This window comes from Phyllobates terribilis, unplaced genomic scaffold, assembly GCF_046119375.1.
Source record: "Phyllobates terribilis strain yellow unplaced genomic scaffold, ASM4611937v1 Scaffold_5__5_contigs__length_657084704, whole genome shotgun sequence".
NCBI lineage: Eukaryota > Metazoa > Chordata > Amphibia > Anura > Dendrobatidae > Phyllobates > Phyllobates terribilis.
The window spans coordinates 655,411,762-655,431,125 of NW_027362765.1; the positions used below are offsets into that span (position 1 = coordinate 655,411,762).

At 49.9% G+C, this 19,364-nt stretch overlaps 9 non-coding genes across 9 annotated transcripts; all 9 read left to right on the forward strand.

Moving 5' to 3' along the window:
* Positions 1-2,758: 2,758 nt before the first annotated feature.
* On the forward strand, positions 2,759-2,952 carry LOC141150279 (U2 spliceosomal RNA). The gene has a single exon (XR_012246536.1). It is a non-coding gene; the product is annotated as a U2 spliceosomal RNA (small nuclear RNA).
* Positions 2,953-4,064: 1,112 nt separating this feature from the next.
* LOC141149245 (U2 spliceosomal RNA) lies at positions 4,065-4,255 on the forward strand. Its single transcript, XR_012245552.1, has one exon. It is a non-coding gene; the product is annotated as a U2 spliceosomal RNA (small nuclear RNA).
* Positions 4,256-10,128: 5,873 nt separating this feature from the next.
* LOC141149900 (U2 spliceosomal RNA) lies at positions 10,129-10,319 on the forward strand. The gene has a single exon (XR_012246179.1). It is a non-coding gene; the product is annotated as a U2 spliceosomal RNA (small nuclear RNA).
* A 1,115-nt stretch (positions 10,320-11,434) lies between these two features.
* LOC141149517 (U2 spliceosomal RNA) lies at positions 11,435-11,625 on the forward strand. Its single transcript, XR_012245809.1, has one exon. It is a non-coding gene; the product is annotated as a U2 spliceosomal RNA (small nuclear RNA).
* Positions 11,626-12,740: 1,115 nt separating this feature from the next.
* Positions 12,741-12,931, forward strand: LOC141149246 (U2 spliceosomal RNA). The gene has a single exon (XR_012245553.1). It is a non-coding gene; the product is annotated as a U2 spliceosomal RNA (small nuclear RNA).
* Positions 12,932-14,046: 1,115 nt separating this feature from the next.
* LOC141149249 (U2 spliceosomal RNA) lies at positions 14,047-14,237 on the forward strand. Its single transcript, XR_012245555.1, has one exon. It is a non-coding gene; the product is annotated as a U2 spliceosomal RNA (small nuclear RNA).
* Positions 14,238-15,352: 1,115 nt separating this feature from the next.
* On the forward strand, positions 15,353-15,543 carry LOC141149250 (U2 spliceosomal RNA). Its single transcript, XR_012245556.1, has one exon. It is a non-coding gene; the product is annotated as a U2 spliceosomal RNA (small nuclear RNA).
* Positions 15,544-16,658: 1,115 nt separating this feature from the next.
* On the forward strand, positions 16,659-16,849 carry LOC141149251 (U2 spliceosomal RNA). The gene has a single exon (XR_012245557.1). It is a non-coding gene; the product is annotated as a U2 spliceosomal RNA (small nuclear RNA).
* Positions 16,850-17,964: 1,115 nt separating this feature from the next.
* Positions 17,965-18,155, forward strand: LOC141149252 (U2 spliceosomal RNA). Its single transcript, XR_012245558.1, has one exon. It is a non-coding gene; the product is annotated as a U2 spliceosomal RNA (small nuclear RNA).
* Positions 18,156-19,364: the final 1,209 nt, after the last annotated feature.

Consider the following 19,364-nt stretch of genomic DNA (forward strand, 5'->3'; position numbering starts at 1 on the left):
AGGGTCGACAACAGGCGTGTGAGAAGAGGAGGGACTTCAGAGGGCTGCAGCGCGAGCTGCGGTCACTGCAGGACCTTCTTCACTGCGGCTGGGACGTGAGGGAGGAGCTGGAGGAGACCAAGAAGAGCCTGAAAAGGCACTTTGAGGAGGAGTCCAAGCGAATCATCTTCCGTTCCAAAGTGGAGAATCTGGAGAAGGGTGAGAAATGTAACTCATTCTTTTTCAGGAAACTTCATGCCGGTCACACGCCCCTGAACGAGCTGCGAGACGAGAGCGGAAACATGCGACGTGGGAAGGAGGACGTGATGAGGGTCGTCAGCGACTTCTACAGCGAACTCTACTCCCACAAGACTACCGACCCCGACGCTGCTGATAAGTTCCTGTCAGGTATCACTAACCATCTTGATCCTGCAGGCACGGCAGCCTTGGACAAACCTCTGATGGTGGGCGAATTGCTCTCTGCCGCTAAATCCTTTAGGACCGGCAGGACCCCGGGCAGTGATGGTCTTCCAGCGGAGCTCTATGTAGCGCTGGGAGACCTCATCTGTCCGGACCTGTTGGACCTGTACGAGGAGATGGTGGTGGAGGGTAGAATGCCTCCATCTTTGAGGGAAGGAATGGTCACGATCCTGTACAAGCGGAAGGGAGAGAGGTGCGACCTGAGGAATTGGCGTCCCATCACTCTGCTCAACGTGGACTACAAGATCCTGGCCAAGACGATGGCGACACGACTTAAGACGGTCATCGGACGGATCATCCACCCGGACCAGACCTGCGGCATCCCTGGACGTCGCATCGCAGACAGCCTCGCTCTCGTGCGGGACACGGTCGAGTACATCAAGGTCCGCCGCGCACACGCGGCCCTGGTCTCCTTGGATCAGGAGAAGGCCTTCGACCGGGTTTCCCACGAGTTCATGGACCGAGCTCTGCACCGGTTAGGTTTGGGTAACATGTTTTGTTCGTATGTCCGTCTGATGTATTTTGATATCCACAGCTCGGTGTTGGTGAACGGCTGGAAGACTGACCCCTTCCCTGTCCTCTCTGGGGTCAGACAAGGCTGCCCTCTATCACCTCTTCTTTTTGTTTGTGTTATAGAACTCTTCGCAGAGGCTATCCAGCAGAATGGAGAGATCAGAGGGATCACCGCACCGGGTCCGGGACGACACGAGGTCAAGTGCTCGCTCTACATGGACGACGTCACCGTCTTCTGCGCTGATCGTGGTTCAGTCGACGCCCTCGTCCAGACGTGTGAGAGGTTCGGCCGGGCTTCAGGGGCCAAAGTCAACTGCAGGAAGTCGGAAGCCATGCTCTTCGGGGATTGGCAGCCGGCCTCCTCCGCCCCCTTCCCCTTCAACATTCAACCGGATTTCCTCAAGGTGCTGGGAGTCTGGTTCGGGAAGGAAGGAGCGGCCCTCAAGTCCTGGCAAGAACGCTTTTCCAAGGTGAAGCAACGGATCGGACTCTGGAGCCTCAGACACCTCACTTGTGAGGGTAAGGCACTCATCCTGCGTAATGAGGTCCTGCCCGTCTTGCAGTACACGGCGCAGGCCTGGCCCCCACACGTCACTGTGTGCAGGGCCATTACCAGGACAGTGTTTCACTTTGTCTGGGGATCCAAGATGGACAGAGTCAGGCGGGCCGTCATGTACAAGGAGCCTCGCAAGGGTGGGAAGGGCGTTCCAGATATCCCCACCCTCCTGCGATCCTCTTTTGTGTGTGATTGTGTCCGCCGGACTTTGCAAGTCAAGAATGGCTCCGCGGGCAGGTCCATGTCTCGCTTCTTCCTGCTTCCTCTTTGGAGGCGACTCGGCTGGGACAAGTGGGACAGCTCCTTCCCCTACAACTGGACGACGCCATGGTTCTACGGAGACGTCGTTCGATTTGTGGGGGAGCATCAACTGGAGGGACTCAAGCCCGACTTGTGGAAGCCCAAAACTATCCACAAGCTAATCAGAGCCAAGGATGACGTGGAGAACATCACAGGACTTCACCAGGACACGCTGGAGACTGTGTGGACAAATGTGTCGTCTGACAGGCTGACCAACGGGCACAAGGACTTGTCGTGGATGGCGATTCAGGGCGGACTGCCCGTCCGGTCATTCATGCATGCCCGGAACCTGTGCAAGACCCGGTACTGCCCAAGGTGCCCCTTCGTGGAGGAAACATCTTTGCACACTTTTTGGGACTGCGGATTTGCACAGCGCCTATTGACTGCACTTGAGGACGACCTGAGGAACTCTGTCCCCAGGGCGAGCCTATCGCACCATTCTGTGCTTTACGGACTCTTCCCTGGGGTTCATACCGTCGGAGCCATCCAGGAGGCTTGGCGCCTTATGAACTGCTTCAAGGATGCCGTTTGGGTCGCCAGGAACCGGCTCATCTTGAGGAGGGAGAGGATGTCCATCCAGGACTGCCGCAGGCTGATCCACAGCCTGCTCAGAGACTATTCCATCATGGACGGTCCGGAGGACGAGGACGAGGACTAAACCCCTCCTCCCCCTCTCCCCTTATGTGTCTTGTCTTTCAATAAAGCTTCGGGCCTGTGATTTTCCCCTCCCCATCCCCTTTTTCCCAATCCCCATCCCTTATCACGGTTCGTCGTACTGTATTGATTGACATGCTTTTTCTTTCAGATTGAGTGTTTTGTGTAGCATAGGGGTGTGATGTGTCTAGTTAGTGCGTCGTATCCTCATGCTATGTAAATATGATGTAGAATTCTGTGTGTACTGGGCTGCGGCACTGTACACTGTCTGTTAACTTATTTTTTGTGCTAATAAAAGATATATTCAATCAAAAAAATCTGTTCTTATCAGTTTAATATCTGATACGTCCCCTATCTGGGGACCATATATTAAATGGATTTTTAGAACAGGGAGATGGAAAAAGAGCTTGCTCTGTCCACTCCACGCATTGACCTGGTATTGCAGTATCTCCAGGACCGGTGCACCCCTTCTTTAATGCAGTTTCTAAAATCAGAAAGAATTGAATTCAATGTTTTTTGTTCATTTTGCTTGTTTGTCGGATTTTGGGATGGACTCTTTGGCTTTTCTTTTCTTCTCCTCATTGGATTTTTCATGTTCAAAGTTGCAGAAGCCAGATTACAAGCTCATTTTGGTTCAACTTCAGCAACTGTGCATTGCATTGCCATGTAATGTGATGCAATGCTATCTTTCTAGCTCTCCCTTTTTACTTCCTTTTGGATAAACAGACATATTAGGCAAGCATTTTGGAGCTTTCACCTAAATAACTACAGGTGGTGAGATAAGCTGCACAATATAATTGACCTTTCAGTATATTGTTGCACACACACCATCTATTTAGCAAATGCCCTTGTTATCAACAGCAGCCTTTTAAACTCACCTGAGCTAACAGGTATGTGCGCTGGTTACTCTGCTGCGCTTAAAATTTCTTTTTTGGTTTGCTACAATGCCTTTTCTGAAACGTTGTCTCCTTCTGCTGGAACACTGACTTCTTTCATTTAATGCCTGCAGACTATAAAAGAGAACCCAACCCAAAAAGTTTGGTTGATTAATCTGTGGCATTCTGTTAAACTGTTGCTTATGGCGGTCTCTGTGAGCTTCTCAGCGACATTCAGCCAGCCAGGTATCCTGCCTGCAGTAGATGGAATGTGGCAATGGAACGCTGGCTGCGCGTGTCATAATAGGCTCTGAGCCTTTATATACCTGTGCACAGCAGCAGCCACCTTCAGTCTGCTGCTGGACAGCCAGCAGCAGCAGCAGGAGAGGTATGTAATCAGGAGCCCTCCTGCTAAGGGTAGACAGCTGCTCGTTCCACCCCACCCCCCGCCTTAATTGGTTCTCCTCCCTTCCAACGGTGTTGAGGCGGGTGGGAACAGCAGGGGGTGAAGGTGCTGTGTTTAAAGAGGTGGAGTTATGCAGATCTAAAACGCGTGGATTGCAGCAGCAGCAAGCCGAAAAGTGCAGGCATGTAAGGGATCTAGAGGTTGACAACATGTCTTCTTAACGGGAGTCCAGGAGCTCATCTCCACAAATGGACTTTTCAGGATCCTTGGGTGGCTCCGTAGTTTGAAACCAATTCTGGTTATCGCTTCTCGGCCTTTTGGCTAAGATCAAGTGTAGTATCTGTTCTTATCAGTTTAATATCTGATACGTCCCCTATCTGGGGACCATATATTAAATGGATTTTTAGAACAGGGAGATGGAAAAAGAGCTTGCTCTGTCCACTCCACGCATTGACCTGGTATTGCAGTATCTCCAGGACCGGTGCACCCCTTCTTTAATGCAGTTTCTAAAACCAGAAAGAATTGAATTCAATGTTTTTTGTTCATTTTGCTTGTTTGTCGGATTTTGGGATGGACTCTTTGGCTTTGCTTTTCTTCTCCTCATTGGATTTTTCATGTTCAAAGTTGCAGAAGCCAGATTACAAGCTCATTTTGGTTCAACTTCAGCAACTGTGCATTGCATTGCCATGTAATGTGATGCAATGCTATCTTTCTAGCTCTCCCTTTTTACTTCCTTTTGGATAAACAGACATATTAGGCAAGTGACGCGCCCCCTGGGACATATTCCTTTTTGAGGGGAATACCCGGCACCGGATCAGATGGGGGGTTGTAGTCTCCGAGCGGCTGTGACCCGGCCCGTGCCCAGGGCGTCAAACTCAGTGTTATGTGGCAGTCCTACAGATGTTATTAAGAGTTCTTTTGTGTCGACTACGCCACCCGTTGTGATGCGGTCACTGTGGCCGCCGCTGCAGCAGGGTCCGCTGAGGCTGATGGTGGGTGCGCAGCTTGGTGAGATAACCCCCAACGGGAGGGGTATAGCCTCAGGGGGGACAGGTGCAGAGGATGGGGGTTGTGGTGGTGCAGTGCAGACGGCAGTGAAGACAGAGTCGGGTTGTGCAGTTAAGGGTGTTTACTTACTGCAGATGTTGTACTGGTCACTCCAGCTTCGAGTGACCACCCGAGCCGTGCTGCGTCCACAAGGTCCTGGATCCAGCCAACCCCCAAATAAGTCCGGAGCGTGGCCCTGAGCTCTCCTTCTGTCCCGTTCTCTGGCCGTCCCCACCAGTGATCCACCTAGGTCCAGCTCCCTCGGGCCTTCTGTTGGGACACCCTTGGCCTTGGGTTCCCTGACCCTTCATGTGGTGTGCCTTCGGGGTGGATGTGGTGGGTGACCGTGGCAAACGCTGCCCACGGTCTCCAGTCTCTGGCTGGGGAATGTTTTTACCCCCACCAGCTTGGGTTCCGGTACCCTGATGCCGACTCTTCACCCGGGGATTTAAGTTGGGATCTTGGAGTCCTTTTCTGCTGTTTTCCCCCTCTGGGTCTCTCTCTCTTCTCCTCTCTCACTCTGGGTCTTTCTTCTCCTCTGCTCCTGACTTTCTCTCTGCATCTGACCCTGTTCTTAGTTGGTGCCCACCTTATATACACCCTCTATGTGTGAGCTCAGATGACCAGCACCCAATGAGCTCCTAACTTTACCCAGGCTGCTCCCCCTATCTGCCCCTACACTACTTGGGATGTACCACCCCCCTCCCACTCCAGCCAGGAACAGACTCGGTCGTACCTGCACATTTCTAAGTGGGAGTACCGTCGGTCTGCTCCTCGGAAATGGGATGTGTGTAGTGCATGCAGCCTACCGAGCTCAGTTCCACACTCCTTCCTTACCCGGGAGTGGAATATCACACCTCTGGTTTGAGGTGCAATACCCCTGTAGCAGCCGAATCCTCAGGGTGCTACATTCCCCCCTGGTAAATCACAGCACGTCCTCGGGCTGTAAGACATAACACCAAAAACATACAAATTTTTCATAAACATATAAAACATATAAAACAACATATATTAGCATAAAACTTTTCAGATAAAACATTCTCGTCGCCTCTGGCTCCTCCTCCGGTCACTGTGCAACGCGCGACCGGGCAAAGCGCGACAGTCTCTCTGGAAAACTGGCTTTCCTATAAAACCAGTAGGGGGCGCTTTAGGAAGCGCAACTATATACAGGGGAAGTTGGCCGCTCTCAGTCCTCGGCCAGGTAAAGGGAAGGGAATGGCTGCTCACAGTCCTCAGACTGGTATGGATACTGAATAACGGGTAAACAGTTCACTCATGCTGGTCCCAACGGGGACTATATATATGTAGCAACAGTTTCTTTGGTACCCGGATCGGGTAACTATACTGTCAGGCGATGCACATGGAGGGCGTAAGGTCCTTTGGCACACTTGTGCCGGGTAAAGGTGACCTCGTCCCCGATGTAAAGGTCACGACCTCTGTGCCCCTCCGGCAGATGGGACTCCACATCTCTGCGTGTGACAAAGACGTCGCCGGGGGTGTTGTTGTCTCTGATGAAGCCCCACCCATGCTGCAGGTTAAACTTTATTACAGTCCCGGTGGTACGGGGACTGTGCGCTGCACGGGGGTCCCTCCTGGTTCGGCTCTTCTGCTCGGCGCTCCGTACTTGGGCCTGTTGCTCCCGGACCCGCCTCTCTCTCCGCTCCCTCGCAAACTCTTCGAGCTGCTGTCGGCAACACTCAGCACGCTCCGCTGCAGCTGCCCTGGTTTCCTGAGTGAACCCCATTAGGTCTTCTCCGGTGGGGTCCCACTCAAATTGGGCCTCTTCTAGCGGGGCGAGATCCTCTTTACGGGCTTTGGAGCCGGGATCAGGGGTGCACACATGGCCCCAGCCTTCCTCTGCCGTTCCAGTTCATGATATTCCTGGGGCCAGATGAAAGGCTGCCCATCCGGGCACGTGTGTTGGGTAAACAGGTCCTCTCCCAGATGCGGCACTCTTGGTCTTATGGGCGCGGTGGTGTTAGCGCCCGGGTTGCCCGGGCCTTGCGGCCAGGCCTGGGGCACCTGGAAGGTGAAGGGCACCGTTAATACGGCGGCGCCCTGGGCTACCTGGCCTTGCGACCAGGCCGGAGGCTCCGCGGAGGTAGGGGGCGCTGTTGGTGATGCGGCGCCCGGGGGTACTAGGCCTTGCGACCAGGCTGGTGGTATTTCCTGCTTTGTCACGCTCCGGGTCGAGGCGCGTGACGTCACAGGGGTCGCTGCGGCGGCTTCCGGTCGGGGCCTAGTCCATAGCGGTGACATGGCGGCTACGGGCACAGCAGGGGGACTTTCGGGCTCTGCGACGGGGAGCTGGGGCAGGTGGGTGGTTTCCCGGTGTGGGGTATAGGCGTCCCCTTTACCTGCCTCCTTGCGTCTGGCTCCCTTCTCGGCGCCGTCTCCGGCCTTTGGTCCTCCCGCGCCATCCTCAGAGGCGGTCTGTTTCCTTTTCCAGGGTAGCGTGCTCCGTTGACTGGTCTCAGCTTGCTGGGCCATCTCCCGGCTCCATTCCGCCAATATCTCGCGCTGTACCCGGGCCATCCTCCGTGCGAGGCCCTCCAGGGCAGTCTGTGCACACTCCCGGTCTCGGGGGAGCTGTGCAAGGACCTCCACTAGGCCTAGTGGGGTCGTGGTGTCTAGCAGGCTCCTGACCAACGGGTCGGTGCTGCTCTGCTCTTCTTCCAGCAGGCTCCTGGCCAGCGGGCCGGTGCTGCTCTGCTCTCTCGCCATCTCCGGGTGAGCTTCTCTGCTACTCTTCTCCAGGCTTCTTGCCTCCGGGTGCGCTCGCTCCAGACTGCTCCAGGCGGCACCCATCTTCGTTCTTTCCTTTCATCTCCTCCCACTTCGAGGGCGGTCCCGGGGCAACTCGGTGACTGTCAGCTCCAGGGGTAGTTCTTTCACGCTGACAGACACCTCCAGCATCACAGTCTCTGTTGGTGGGGGCGGTTTCCACTTTTGGCGCCATTTTCTGTCCTGGCCCACGATGGGAGGCGGCCTCTTGCCCTCCTTTGGCACGCCCATAATGGCGTCCGCTGCTCTTCCAAGGCAGGAAATCTTCGGATTTGGCGGGAAGCGTCGCCCAGTGGCGGGAAACTCTGCAGATGGCGGGAACAAGCTGGAAATGGCGGACAATCGGCGGGAAGCGACCTGTGATGGGGTCCGATGGCGTGGACCCTCCGGAACCGGCGGGAGACTTCTTTCTGAGGTAAACTTGCACTTTTCTTCAGGCACGCAGTACCCGGGTGTTGCGGGCACGTAATCCTGCCGACTACGCCAAAGTTGACGCGCCCCCTGGGACATATTCCTTTTTGAGGGGAATACCCGGCACCGGATCAGATGGGGGGTTGTAGTCTCCGAGCGGCTGTGACCCGGCCCGTGCCCAGGGCGTCAAACTCAGTGTTATGTGGCAGTCCTACAGATGTTATTAAGAGTTCTTTTGTGTCGACTACGCCACCCGTTGTGATGCGGTCACTGTGGCCGCCGCTGCAGCAGGGTCCGCTGAGGCTGATGGTGGGTGCGCAGCTTGGTGAGATAACCCCCAACGGGAGGGGTATAGCCTCAGGGGGGACAGGTGCAGAGGATGGGGGTTGTGGTGGTGCAGTGCAGACGGCAGTGAAGACAGAGTCGGGTTGTGCAGTTAAGGGTGTTTACTTACTGCAGATGTTGTACTGGTCACTCCAGCTTCGAGTGACCACCCGAGCCGTGCTGCGTCCACCAGGTCCTGGATCCAGCCAACCCCCAAATAAGTCCGGAGCGTGGCCCTGAGCTCTCCTTCTGTCCCGTTCTCTGGCCGTCCCCACCAGTGATCCACCTAGGTCCAGCTCCCTCGGGCCTTCTGTTGGGACACCCTTGGCCTTGGGTTCCCTGACCCTTCATGTGGTGTGCCTTCGGGGTGGATGTGGTGGGTGACCGTGGCAAACGCTGCCCACGGTCTCCAGTCTCTGGCTGGGGAATGTTTTCACCCCCACCAGCTTGGGTTCCGGTACCCTGATGCCGACTCTTCACCCGGGGATTTAAGTTGGGATCTTGGAGTCCTTTTCTGCTGTTTTCCCCCTCTGGGTCTCTCTCTCTTCTCCTCTCTCACTCTGGGTCTTTCTTCTCCTCTGCTCCTGACTTTCTCTCTGCATCTGACCCTGTTCTTAGTTGGTGCCCACCTTATATACACCCTCTATGTGTGAGCTCAGGTGACCAGCACCCAATGAGCTCCTAACTTTACCCAGGCTGCTCCCCCTATCTGCCCCTACACTACTTGGGATGTACCACCCCCCTCCCACTCCAGCCAGGAACAGACTCGGTCGTACCTGCACATTTCTAAGTGGGAGTACCGTCGGTCTGCTCCTCGGAAATGGGATGTGTGTAGTGCATGCAGCCTACCGAGCTCAGTTCCACACTCCTTCCTTACCCGGGAGTGGAATATCACACCTCTGGTTTGAGGTGCAATACCCCTGTAGCAGCCGAATCCTCAGGGTGCTACACAAGCATTTTGGAGCTTTCACCTAAATAACTACAGGTGGTGAGATAAGCTGCACAATATAATTGACCTTTCAGTATATTGTTGCACACACACCATCTATTTAGCAAATGCCCTTGTTATCAACAGCAGCCTTTTAAACTCACCTGAGCTAACAGGTATGTGTGCTGGTTACTCTGCTGCGCTTAAAATTTCTTTTTTGGCTTGCTACAATGCCTTTTCTGAAACGTTGTCTCCTTCTGCTGGAACACTGACTTCTTTCATTTAATGCCTGCAGACTATAAAAGAGAACCCAACCCAAAAAGTTTGGTTGATTAGTCTGTGGCATTCTGTTAAACTGTTGCTTATGGCGGTCTCTGTGAGCTTCTCAGCGACATTCAGCCAGCCAGGTATCCTGCCTGCAGTAGATGGAATGTGGCAATGGAACGCTGGCTGCGCGTGTCATAATAGGCTCTGAGCCTTTATATACCTGTGCACAGCAGCAGCCACCTTCAGTCTGCTGCTGGACAGCCAGCAGCAGCAGCAGCAGGAGAGGTATGTAATCAGGAGCCCTCCTGCTAAGGGTAGACAGCTGCTCGTTCCACCCCACCCCCCGCCTTAATTGGTTCTCCTCCCTTCCAACGGTGTTGAGGCGGGTGGGAACAGCAGGGGGTGAAGGTGCTGTGTTTAAAGAGGTGGAGTTATGCAGATCTAAAACGCGTGGATTGCAGCAGCAGCAAGCCGAAAAGTGCAGGCATGTAAGGGATCTAGAGGTTGACAACATGTCTTCTTAACGGGAGTCCAGGAGCTCATCTCCACAAATGGACTTTTCAGGATCCTTGGGTGGCTCCGTAGTTTGAAACCAATTCTGGTTATCGCTTCTCGGCCTTTTGGCTAAGATCAAGTGTAGTATCTGTTCTTATCAGTTTAATATCTGATACGTCCCCTATCTGGGGACCATATATTAAATGGATTTTTAGAACAGGGAGATGGAAAAAGAGCTTGCTCTGTCCACTCCACGAATTGACCTGGTATTGCAGTATCTCCAGGACCGGTGCACCCCTTCTTTAATGCAGTTTCTAAAATCAGAAAGAATTGAATTCAATGTTTTTTGTTCATTTTGCTTGTTTGTCGGATTTTGGGATGGACTCTTTGGCTTTGCTTTTCTTCTCCTCATTGGATTTTTCATGTTCAAAGTTGCAGAAGCCAGATTACAAGCTCATTTTGGTTCAACTTCAGCAACTGTGCATTGCATTGCCATGTAATGTGATGCAATGCTATCTTTCTAGCTCTCCCTTTTTACTTCCTTTTGGATAAACAGACATATTAGGCAAGCATTTTGGAGCTTTCACCTAAATAACTACAGGTGGTGAGATAAGCTGCACAATATAATTGACCTTTCAGTATATTGTTGCACACACACCATCTATTTAGCAAATGCCCTTGTTATCAACAGCAGCCTTTTAAACTCACCTGAGCTAACAGGTATGTGCGCTGGTTACTCTGCTGCGCTTAAAATTTCTTTTTTGGTTTGCTACAATGCCTTTTCTGAAACGTTGTCTCCTTCTGCTGGAACACTGACTTCTTTCATTTAATGCCTGCAGACTATAAAAGAGAACCCAACCCAAAAAGTTTGGTTGATTAGTCTGTGGCATTCTGTTAAACTGTTGCTTATGGCGGTCTCTGTGAGCTTCTCAGCGACATTCAGCCAGCCAGGTATCCTGCCTGCAGTAGATGGAATGTGGCAATGGAACGCTGGCTGCGCGTGTCATAATAGGCTCTGAGCCTTTAAATACCTGTGCACAGCAGCAGCCACCTTCAGTCTGCTGCTGGACAGCCAGCAGCAGCAGCAGCAGGAGAGGTATGTAATCAGGAGCCCTCCTGCTAAGGGTAGACAGCTGCTCGTTCCACCCCACCCCCCGCCTTAATTGGTTCTCCTCCCTTCCAACGGTGTTGAGGCGGGTGGGAACAGCAGGGGGTGAAGGTGCTGTGTTTAAAGAGGTGGAGTTATGCAGATCTTAAACGCGTGGATTGCAGCAGCAGCAAGCCGAAAAGTGCAGGCATGTAAGGGATCTAGAGGTTGACAACATGTCTTCTTAACGGGAGTCCAGGAGCTCATCTCCACAAATGGACTTTTCAGGATCCTTGGGTGGCTCCGTAGTTTGAAACCAATTCTGGTTATCGCTTCTCGGCCTTTTGGCTAAGATCAAGTGTAGTATCTGTTCTTATCAGTTTAATATCTGATACGTCCCCTATCTGGGGACCACATATTAAATGGATTTTTAGAACAGGGAGATGGAAAAAGAGCTTGCTCTGTCCACTCCACGCATTGACCTGGTATTGCAGTATCTCCAGGACCGGTGCACCCCTTCTTTAATGCAGTTTCTAAAATCAGAAAGAACTGAATTCAATGTTTTTTGTTCATTTTGCTTGTTTGTCGGATTTTGGGATGGACTCTTTGGCTTTGCTTTTCTTCTCCTCATTGGATTTTTCATGTTCAAAGTTGCAGAAGCCAGATTACAAGCTCATTTTGGTTCAACTTCAGCAACTGTGCATTGCATTGCCATGTAATGTGATGCAATGCTATCTTTCTAGCTCTCCCTTTTTACTTCCTTTTGGATAAACAGACATATTAGGCAAGCATTTTGGAGCTTTCACCTAAATAACTACAGGTGGTGAGATAAGCTGCACAATATAATTGACCTTTCAGTATATTGTTGCACACACACCATCTATTTAGCAAATGCCCTTGTTATCAACAGCAGCCTTTTAAACTCACCTGAGCTAACAGGTATGTGCGCTGGTTACTCTGCTGCGCTTAAAATTTCTTTTTTGGTTTGCTACAATGCCTTTTCTGAAACGTTGTCTCCTTCTGCTGGAACACTGACTTCTTTCATTTAATGCCTGCAGACTATAAAAGAGAACCCAACCCAAAAAGTTTGGTTGATTAGTCTGTGGCATTCTGTTAAACTGTTGCTTATGGCGGTCTCTGTGAGCTTCTCAGCGACATTCAGCCAGCCAGGTATCCTGCCTGCAGTAGATGGAATGTGGCAATGGAACGCTGGCTGCGCGTGTCATAATAGGCTCTGAGCCTTTATATACCTGTGCACAGCAGCAGCCACCTTCAGTCTGCTGCTGGACAGCCAGCAGCAGCAGCAGCAGGAGAGGTATGTAATCAGGAGCCCTCCTGCTAAGGGTAGACAGCTGCTCGTTCCACCCCACCCCCCGCCTTAATTGGTTCTCCTCCCTTCCAACGGTGTTGAGGCGGGTGGGAACAGCAGGGGGTGAAGGTGCTGTGTTTAAAGAGGTGGAGTTATGCAGATCTAAAACGCGTGGATTGCAGCAGCAGCAAGCCGAAAAGTGCAGGCATGTAAGGGATCTAGAGGTTGACAACATGTCTTCTTAACGGGAGTCCAGGAGCTCATCTCCACAAATGGACTTTTCAGGATCCTTGGGTGGCTCCGTAGTTTGAAACCAATTCTGGTTATCGCTTCTCGGCCTTTTGGCTAAGATCAAGTGTAGTATCTGTTCTTATCAGTTTAATATCTGATACGTCCCCTATCTGGGGACCATATATTAAATGGATTTTTAGAACAGGGAGATGGAAAAAGAGCTTGCTCTGTCCACTCCACGCATTGACCTGGTATTGCAGTATCTCCAGGACCGGTGCACCCCTTCTTTAATGCAGTTTCTAAAATCAGAAAGAATTGAATTCAATGTTTTTTGTTCATTTTGCTTGTTTGTCGGATTTTGGGATGGACTCTTTGGCTTTGCTTTTCTTCTCCTCATTGGATTTTTCATGTTCAAAGTTGCAGAAGCCAGATTACAAGCTCATTTTGGTTCAACTTCAGCAACTGTGCATTGCATTGCCATGTAATGTGATGCAATGCTATCTTTCTAGCTCACCCTTTTTACTTCCTTTTGGATAAACAGACATATTAGGCAAGCATTTTGGAGCTTTCACCTAAATAACTACAGGTGGTGAGATAAGCTGCACAATATAATTGACCTTTCAGTATATTGTTGCACACACACCATCTATTTAGCAAATGCCCTTGTTATCAACAGCAGCCTTTTAAACTCACCTGAGCTAACAGGTATGTGCGCTGGTTACTCTGCTGCGCTTAAAATTTCTTTTTTGGTTTGCTACAATGCCTTTTCTGAAACGTTGTCTCCTTCTGCTGGAACACTGACTTCTTTCATTTAATGCCTGCAGACTATAAAAGAGAACCCAACCCAAAAAGTTTGGTTGATTAGTCTGTGGCATTCTGTTAAACTGTTGCTTATGGCGGTCTCTGTGAGCTTCTCAGTGACATTCAGCCAGCCAGGTATCCTGCCTGCAGTAGATGGAATGTGGCAATGGAACGCTGGCTGCGCGTGTCATAATAGGCTCTGAGCCTTTATATACCTGTGCACAGCAGCAGCCACCTTCAGTCTGCTGCTGGACAGCCAGCAGCAGCAGCAGCAGGAGAGGTATGTAATCAGGAGCCCTCCTGCTAAGGGTAGACAGCTGCTCGTTCCACCCCACCCCCCGCCTTAATTGGTTCTCCTCCCTTCCAACGGTGTTGAGGCGGGTGGGAACAGCAGGGGGTGAAGGTGCTGTGTTTAAAGAGGTGGAGTTATGCAGATCTAAAACGCGTGGATTGCAGCAGCAGCAAGCCGAAAAGTGCAGGCATGTAAGGGATCTAGAGGTTGACAACATGTCTTCTTAACGGGAGTCCAGGAGCTCATCTCCACAAATGGACTTTTCAGGATCCTTGGGTGGCTCCGTAGTTTGAAACCAATTCTGGTTATCGCTTCTCGGCCTTTTGGCTAAGATCAAGTGTAGTATCTGTTCTTATCAGTTTAATATCTGATACGTCCCCTATCTGGGGACCATATATTAAATGGATTTTTAGAACAGGGAGATGGAAAAAGAGCTTGCTCTGTCCACTCCACGCATTGACCTGGTATTGCAGTATCTCCAGGACCGGTGCACCCCTTCTTTAATGCAGTTTCTAAAATCAGAAAGAATTGAATTCAATGTTTTTTGTTCATTTTGCTTGTTTGTCGGATTTTGGGATGGACTCTTTGGCTTTGCTTTTCTTCTCCTCATTGGATTTTTCATGTTCAAAGTTGCAGAAGCCAGATTACAAGCTCATTTTGGTTCAACTTCAGCAACTGTGCATTGCATTGCCATGTAATGTGATGCAATGCTATCTTTCTAGCTCTCCCTTTTTACTTCCTTTTGGATAAACAGACATATTAGGCAAGCATTTTGGAGCTTTCACCTAAATAACTACAGGTGGTGAGATAAGCTGCACAATATAATTGACCTTTCAGTATATTGTTGCACACACACCATCTATTTAGCAAATGCCCTTGTTATCAACAGCAGCCTTTTAAACTCACCTGAGCTAACAGGTATGTGCGCTGGTTACTCTGCTGCGCTTAAAATTTCTTTTTTGGTTTGCTACAATGCCTTTTCTGAAACGTTGTCTCCTTCTGCTGGAACACTGACTTCTTTCATTTAATGCCTGCAGACTATAAAAGAGAACCCAACCCAAAAAGTTTGGTTGATTAGTCTGTGGCATTCTGTTAAACTGTTGCTTATGGCGGTCTCTGTGAGCTTCTCAGCGACATTCAGCCAGCCAGGTATCCTGCCTGCAGTAGATGGAATGTGGCAATGGAACGCTGGCTGCGCGTGTCATAATAGGCTCTGAGCCTTTATATACCTGTGCACAGCAGCAGCCACCTTCAGTCTGCTGCTGGACAGCCAGCAGCAGCAGCAGCAGGAGAGGTATGTAATCAGGAGCCCTCCTGCTAAGGGTAGACAGCTGCTCGTTCCACCCCACCCCCCGCCTTAATTGGTTCTCCTCCCTTCCAACGGTGTTGAGGCGGGTGGGAACAGCAGGGGGTGAAGGTGCTGTGTTTAAAAAGGTGGAGTTATGCAGATCTAAAACGCGTGGATTGCAGCAGCAGCAAGCCGAAAAGTGCAGGCATGTAAGGGATCTAGAGGTTGACAACATGTCTTCTTAACGGGAGTCCAGGAGCTCATCTCCACAAATGGACTTTTCAGGATCCTTGGGTGGCTCCGTAGTTTGAAACCAATTCTGGTTATCGCTTCTCGGCCTTTTGGCTAAGATCAAGTGTAGTATCTGTTCTTATCAGTTTAATATCTGATACGTCCCCTATCTGGGGACCATATATTAAATGGATTTTTAGAACAGGGAGATGGAAAAAGAGCTTGCTCTGTCCACTCCACGCATTGACCTGGTATTGCAGTATCTCCAGGACCGGTGCACCCCTTCTTTAATGCAGTTTCTAAAATCAGAAAGAATTGAATTCAATGTTTTTTGTTCATTTTGCTTGTTTGTCGGATTTTGGGATGGACTCTTTGGCTTTGCTTTTCTTCTCCTCATTGGATTTTTCATGTTCAAAGTTGCAGAAGCCAGATTACAAGCTCATTTTGGTTCAACTTCAGCAACTGTGCATTGCATTGCCATGTAATGTGATGCAATGCTATCTTTCTAGCTCTCCCTTTTTACTTCCTTTTGGATAAACAGACATATTAGGCAAGCATTTTGGAGCTTTCACCTAAATAACTACAGGTGGTGAGATAAGCTGCACAATATAATTGACCTTTCAGTATATTGTTGCACACACACCATCTATTTAGCAAATGCCCTTGTTATCAACAGCAGCCTTTTAAACTCACCTGAGCTAACAGGTATGTGCGCTGGTTACTCTGCTGCGCTTAAAATTTCTTTTTTGGTTTGCTACAATGCCTTTTCTGAAACGTTGTCTCCTTCTGCTGGAACACTGACTTCTTTCATTTAATGCCTGCAGACTATAAAAGAGAACCCAACCCAAAAAGTTTGGTTGATTAGTCTGTGGCATTCTGTTAAACTGTTGCTTATGGCGGTCTCTGTGAGCTTCTCAGTGACATTCAGCCAGCCAGGTATCCTGCCTGCAGTAGATGGAATGTGGCAATGGAACGCTGGCTGCGCGTGTCATAATAGGCTCTGAGCCTTTATATACCTGTGCACAGCAGCAGCCACCTTCAGTCTGCTGCTGGACAGCCAGCAGCAGCAGCAGCAGGAGAGGTATGTAATCAGGAGCCCTCCTGCTAAGGGTAGACAGCTGCTCGTTCCACCCCACCCCCCGCCTTAATTGGTTCTCCTCCCTTCCAACGGTGTTGAGGCGGGTGGGAACAGCAGGGGGTGAAGGTGCTGTGTTTAAAGAGGTGGAGTTATGCAGATCTAAAACGCGTGGATTGCAGCAGCAGCAAGCCGAAAAGTGCAGGCATGTAAGGGATCTAGAGGTTGACAACATGTCTTCTTAACGGGAGTCCAGGAGCTCATCTCCACAAATGGACTTTTCAGGATCCTTGGGTGGCTCCGTAGTTTGAAACCAATTCTGGTTATCGCTTCTCGGCCTTTTGGCTAAGATCAAGTGTAGTATCTGTTCTTATCAGTTTAATATCTGATACGTCCCCTATCTGGGGACCATATATTAAATGGATTTTTAGAACAGGGAGATGGAAAAAGAGCTTGCTCTGTCCACTCCACGCATTGACCTGGTATTGCAGTATCTCCAGGACCGGTGCACCCCTTCTTTAATGCAGTTTCTAAAATCAGAAAGAATTGAATTCAATGTTTTTTGTTCATTTTGCTTGTTTGTCGGATTTTGGGATGGACTCTTTGGCTTTGCTTTTCTTCTCCTCATTGGATTTTTCATGTTCAAAGTTGCAGAAGCCAGATTACAAGCTCATTTTGGTTCAACTTCAGCAACTGTGCATTGCATTGCCATGTAATGTGATGCAATGCTATCTTTCTAGCTCTCCCTTTTTACTTCCTTTTGGATAAACAGACATATTAGGCAAGCATTTTGGAGCTTTCACCTAAATAACTACAGGTGGTGAGATAAGCTGCACAATATGATTGACCTTTCAGTATATTGTTGCACACACACCATCTATTTAGCAAATGCCCTTGTTATCAACAGCAGCCTTTTAAACTCACCTGAGCTAACAGGTATGTGCGCTGGTTACTCTGCTGCGCTTAAAATTTCTTTTTTGGTTTGCTACAATGCCTTTTCTGAAACGTTGTCTCCTTCTGCTGGAACACTGACTTCTTTCATTTAATGCCTGCAGACTATAAAAGAGAACCCAACCCAAAAAGTTTGGTTGATTAGTCTGTGGCATTCTGTTAAACTGTTGCTTATGGCGGTCTCTGTGAGCTTCTCAGCGACATTCAGCCAGCCAGGTATCCTGCCTGCAGTAGATGGAATGTGGCAATGGAACGCTGGCTGCGCGTGTCATAATAGGCTCTGAGCCTTTATATACCTGTGCACAGCAGCAGCCACCTTCAGTCTGCTGCTGGACAGCCAGCAGCAGCAGCAGCAGGAGAGGTATGTAATCAGGAGCCCTCCTGCTAAGGGTAGACAGCTGCTCGTTCCACCCCACCCCCCGCCTTAATTGGTTCTCCTCCCTTCCAACGGTGTTGAGGCGGGTGGGAACAGCAGGGGGTGAAGGTGCTGTGTTTAAAGAGGTGGAGTTATGCAGATCTAAAACGCGTGGATTGCAGCAGCAGCAAGCCGAAAAGTGCAGGCATGTAAGGGATCTAGAGGTTGACAACATGTCTTCTTAACGGGAGTCCAGGAGCTCATCTCCACAAATGGACTTTTCAGGATCCTTGGGTGGCTCCGTAGTTTGAAACCAATTCTGGTTATCGCTTCTCGGCCTTTTGGCTAAGATCAAGTGTAGTATCTGTTCTTATCAGTTTAATATCTGATACGTCCCCTATCTGGGGACCATATATTAAATGGATTTTTAGAACAGGGAGATGGAAAAAGAGCTTGCTCTGTCCACTCCACGCATTGACCTGGTATTGCAGTATCTCCAGGACCGGTGCACCCCTTCTTTAATGCAGTTTCTAAAATCAGAAAGAATTGAATTCAATGTTTTTTGTTCATTTTGCTTGTTTGTCGGATTTTGGGATGGACTCTTTGGCTTTGCTTTTCTTCTCCTCATTGGATTTTTCATGTTCAAAGTTGCAGAAGCCAGATTACAAGCTCATTTTGGTTCAACTTCAGCAACTGTGCATTGCATTGCCATGTAATGTGATGCAATGCTATCTTTCTAGCTCTCCCTTTTTACTTCCTTTTGGATAAACAGACATATTAGGCAAGCATTTTGGAGCTTTCACCTAAATAACTACAGGTGGTGAGATAAGCTGCACAATATAATTGACCTTTCAGTATATTGTTGCACACACACCATCTATTTAGCAAATGCCCTTGTTATCAACAGCAGCCTTTTAAACTCACCTGAGCTAACAGGTATGTGCGCTGGTTACTCTGCTGCGCTTAAAATTTCTTTTTTGGTTTGCTACAATGCCTTTTCTGAAACGTTGTCTCCTTCTGCTGGAACACTGACTTCTTTCATTTAATGCCTGCAGACTATAAAAGAGAACCCAACCCAAAAAGTTTGGTTGATTAGTCTGTGGCATTCTGTTAAACTGTTGCTTATGGCGGTCTCTGTGAGCTTCTCAGCGACATTCAGCCAGCCAGGTATCCTGCCTGCAGTAGATGGAATGTGGCAATGGAACGCTGGCTGCGCGTGTCATAATAGGCTCTGAGCCTTTATATACCTGTGCACAGCAGCAGCCACCTTCAGTCTGCTGCTGGACAGCCAGCAGCAGCAGCAGCAGGAGAGGTATGTAATCAGGAGCCCTCCTGCTAAGGGTAGACAGCTGCTCGTTCCACCCCACCCCCCGCCTTAATTGGTTCTCCTCCCTTCCAACGGTGTTGAGGCGGGTGGGAACAGCAGGGGGTGAAGGTGCTGTGTTTAAAGAGGTGGAGTTATGCAGATCTAAAACGCGTGGATTGCAGCAGCAGCAAGCCGAAAAGTGCAGGCATGTAAGGGATCTAGAGGTTGACAACATGTCTTCTTAACGGGAGTCCAGGAGCTCATCTCCACAAATGGACTTTTCAGGATCCTTGGGTGGCTCCGTAGTTTGAAACCAATTCTGGTTATCGCTTCTCGGCCTTTTGGCTACGATCAAGTGCTTTATTGCAGGAGATTGTGGTTGAAGGGCACTCGGGTACCCCTCTCCTTGGCCTGGCAGG